General features: G+C 40.0%; 1 pseudogene; it reads right to left on the reverse strand.

Annotated features, from left to right (window-relative positions):
• LOC123153946 (sucrose synthase 7-like) overlaps positions 1-4,507 on the reverse strand; it is an 18,550-nt pseudogene that overhangs the window by 10,486 nt on the left and 3,557 nt on the right.

Below are 4,507 nucleotides of genomic sequence, written 5' to 3' on the forward strand. Positions count from 1 at the left end.
TATGTCCTATTATTTGCTACTAGCACAAATGCCCGTGCGTTGCAACGAGAGAAGAAAAAAAAACCATACTTCCTAAACCCAATAGCTCAAGACAACCTCTCCTCCTCCTCCCATGACTGACTGCCAGACATGTCCTCCTCCCACGACCAACTGCCAGACATGATGACATTAGTAAACTCTTTGAAATCTTCCACACTACCACATGAAAAACAACATGAAAAGATGTGTTGCGCAAAAACATAACCGTGAAAGGAATTCATAAATGTACTGTAGGTGTGTGCAATTTAAATCATAGAAATATCTACCTGGTCACTAGTATCTCTTCACGTATTTGTTGGCGTTGCTTAGTGATGCGGCGATGCCCCAAAAATATCGCACTATAATAAAAATAGTAAAGTCTTGGTACAACATTCTTGCTTCACTACGGAGGCAACAAAGACTTCCATGAACCAGTGTGGGCTAGGTTTAGGGACTGGGTAGCATAGCACTATTTGTGTCCAATGATATTAGAAGCATTTTTTGCGGGGTAATGATATTAGAAGCATTTTTTGCGGGGCAATGATATTAGGAGCATTGTACAAAGATCCTCTATCAGTGGCTAATACAACAAAGTAAAGTGTGGAGTTTGTGTCGCACACACCAGGGAGTTCGACTGCTTGTGCTTTGGTGAGCAACATTATTTTTATTAGGAGGATTGTAAGAGTTTGTGACGGGCGCTAACTGGTCGAGCAGAAAAAATAAGAGCAAATATTTGTTTTGTTCTCAGAAAAATATTGTACATGACCAACATAGAATGAATCATATTTATTGTGATTTAGACATAGCATTTTTTTGCGCATGTTAAACAATTCCAACAAATTTGCTTTTGAGTTATAATTTGACGTCAACAATTCAGATATAGAAAGTAGTTCAACTTAATTTGGCGTTGCTACTATATCCATGGACGGAGACGTTTAGTGCCATTTTGAGACCCTCCCTTTCTTTCCTTTTTTAGTTTTCTGTATTTTTCTTCCATATGAAATCCCTCCTCTTTCCACATGAAATCCCCGCCCTCTTTCCTTCCTTATTCTATCTCCTCTTTCCTTCTTTATTTTTCTCTTTTTTCTTCCTTATTCTGTCAAGAGACATGAACTCCCTCCCTCTTTCCTTCTTTATTTTTCTGTCTTTCCTTCCTTATCCTTATTATGGAAGGACTTATTTCCTTCTATATTGTTTCCCGAGATGGCTCCTTGATATACCGAGAAAATTCGAAGATTTATATAAATTACAAAGATTGGGTTTAAGAGAGCGGTATGGGACTATTTAAAAGGTCAATCAACTGTCTAAATATAATGCACCGTGAGGTTTTTTTATTTTTGAGGAAAATACACAGGCGGTCGAAAATCCTCCTTATATGATAGACTACGAGGGTAATCCTTGTTACTTCAAACATATGATGGGCCAGCTGACTTGGACGCTCGATCTGTGCACTAATCTGGCAACCCGTGTTCGTGTCCTCAAAATAGCATCTTTTTTGTGTGTGCCCGTTTTTGAAAGAAGCGACTTAAAAAAAGCATGACAGTGAACACATGCACGACTTTAGCCCAGTGCGCGTTGAGATGAAACGCAAGGTCATGAGTTCGATCCCCGTAAAATCAACTAATTTTTGCTGCTGCTCCTCTACAATCTCGGCCCATATGCAAGGGCAAAGTCACTGCTCACAATCTCGGCCCATGTGGGGCAAAGCCCATGACGGATAGAAAAACGTAATTTGTCAAATCTATACCGATGGCAACATGAACCCACGGAGTCAATCCGTGCTTTAGTACAAAAAAAAATGCCCGTGCGTTGCACCGGGCGAAAAAAGACACATGTGCCATTGTGCACCATTTTTTATATCCAATTCTAAAGTAAGGTTAAACATGGAAAATTCCTTATTTTTAATAAAATGGACGTTTTCACAAAATTTTGGACACTTTTTAAGAATAGTTAACATTTTTATGAAAATTGGAACATCTCTAAAAAAGAATATATTTTTATGGAAAAGTACATTTTTGAGCAGATGTTTTTTATGAAAAGAATGTTTTTTGTTGTACGCTTCTAAATGGACTTTGTTTTAGTAAACATGGAACTTTTTTAGGTTTTTTAAAAAATGCAAACATAATTGTTTAAAAATATGGTGTGAACATTTAAAAGCTATTTTTACTGTGTTAAGTATTTTTACAGATATTTTTTAGAGCATTTTTGTTAGGGATTTTTTACGGATGGTTGTTTGGTTGGGAAGAGTTTATTCTTTTTTTAACTACTTGGGTTTGTCCAAACAAATCACTTGACGTTTACTTTTATTAAAAATAAGGACCGATTGTTTTGTCCAAGCCGCATATATGACCATGGATGTGAATGAAAACATCAAAAGGCGACAATACTACTTTTTGTCGAATAATACACCACCGCAATCATGGCAGTCCAGTTAACGATTTTCATTGAATTTGAAGCCATTATTGAATAAGTAAACATACCCGTGCGTTGCAACGGGAGATAGATACCCAGTTTTACAATGAAGTTTAGTGGCTCAACATCGAAGCTCTAGATCAATACTTGGCATGAATTTCTCTAATCCATATATCTAGAAAAAGGCTGGGGATGAAGGACTGAACCTGGGGAGGAAAGGTTGGGGATGAAGTGGTTGCTTGCGAAGCGAGCGGCAAGGTGGCCCACATGGTCGTAGAGGACAGTGCAGAGGGGCAGGGCAGAGTGGAGGCGGCAGTGATTCTACACCATACCTTCTCACATCCAATGTTGCATGAAGCTCCTGCTTGATCATGTTCTTGAAGTTTAATTTTACCTTGAAATATATGTGCAACAGCGAGGATTGTACTAACTTTGTCAGTCCCTGCCGTGATCAAATTTGTCAACATTCATAGACCATATTCCACAATTACTCTTCTTCCACAAAGGGATTAGAATTTAGGGGCCAAATAATTTCATATTTGGTGAGAAAATCATAGAAAAATGTGTTGCCTTGAAGCCTGCTACCCCTGTTGTCTCGAAGCTCCTATACCACAAAACAAATATCAGTGCACTACTGCACGAATCCTGACCATGAAGCCTGCTGCCCCATGTTGTCTTGAAGCTCCTGCACCACAAAACAAATTCTCAACAATAATAATAAAACAATGTTGTGTTGTACTGAAGTTACATCCAAGTGTCTCGCTTCTGCCAAACTCCACCAGGAGATCCTCCTCCTGGTTTACGGCGTGCCGTCAAGCACCCATGTCGAGGATATCTTAGCCCCTTTGGCTTCGCCACTCCCATCATAATGCATCTGGAATTTCCTACAGTAGGTAGTATCAATTTACCTTGGACAACAAAACAATGTTGTGTTGTACTGAAGTTACATCCAAGTGTCTCGCTTCTGCCAAACTCCACCAGGAGATCCTCCTCCTGGTTTACGGCGTGCCGTCAGCACCCATGTCGAAGATATCTTAGCCCCTCTGGCTTCGCCACTCCCATCATAATGCATCTGGAATTTCCTACAGTAGGTAGTATCAATTTACCTCGGACAACACAAACCATAATGAAGTTATTCATCTAGCAAAGAAGCAAGATTAATTACTCTATTTGCAGTTGTTATTCTCATAACCGAATCAAGTAGTGAGCTACGTGAAGAATTGATGCATCTATATAAACCATCACATAATTTTGGCCCAACAATAAATTATAAACTATTATACTTCTGTGTCCAGTCTCTTGTTGAACATCACATAAAAGAGATCATTGAACTTCTTCTGAACTGGGCAGGTTCTGCTCTGAGTGTATCTGCAACATAAATATTTTTGTGCATGCCCCTGATTGTGATGAATATATTTTGCAAGTAGCCTACTACTATGGAAAAATAAACAAACATAAGCTATCTTACTGAATTACATGTGCATATATATAGTTGATTAATGTAATTTAGAAACTAAAAGTAAACTGAGTTATGTACTGTAAGCATAATCCATTTACAGGGGCATCATACAGGAAGGACAATATGTGTACAGACAAAATCAAAATAGTATGTACTATTTGAGATGCTGCTGATCGAGTGAGTAATTTGTTTGAAATATTTTTTAGCTAGTCTATAATCCAAAGCCGAGCTCCTTGTCTACTGTAACTAATGTGCTACTTATATGGCAGTAGGAGAATCTTGCATCTTCTGTATAAAGGAAAAACAATGCTTACACCTTGAGGAGTCTAGGTGGTGGAGGCTTGAGCATGGTGTGCTGCGAACTCAAGGAGCTGCCTTGCTTGGGAGCGGACCGACCGAATTGGATGAGCTGGACTGCCGGAGACCAAGCAAGGTGGCCTTGAGCTCAACCAGCAAGGGGATGGGGGCATCCAGCAAGAGATGGGGGCGTCGAGCAGGGCGTTGACCTTGACCACCGTTGTCTACTGCCACAACGGAAGGGCGCCGCCGTGTCAGCCCGGACCGGCCCGTCGTCATCCTGCTTCCTGAACGACTGGGAGAGGAAGAAGGCCAGGGGGG

The sequence above is a fragment of the Triticum aestivum genome, chromosome 7A, assembly GCF_018294505.1.
Source record: "Triticum aestivum cultivar Chinese Spring chromosome 7A, IWGSC CS RefSeq v2.1, whole genome shotgun sequence".
Classification (NCBI taxonomy): domain Eukaryota; kingdom Viridiplantae; phylum Streptophyta; class Magnoliopsida; order Poales; family Poaceae; genus Triticum; species Triticum aestivum.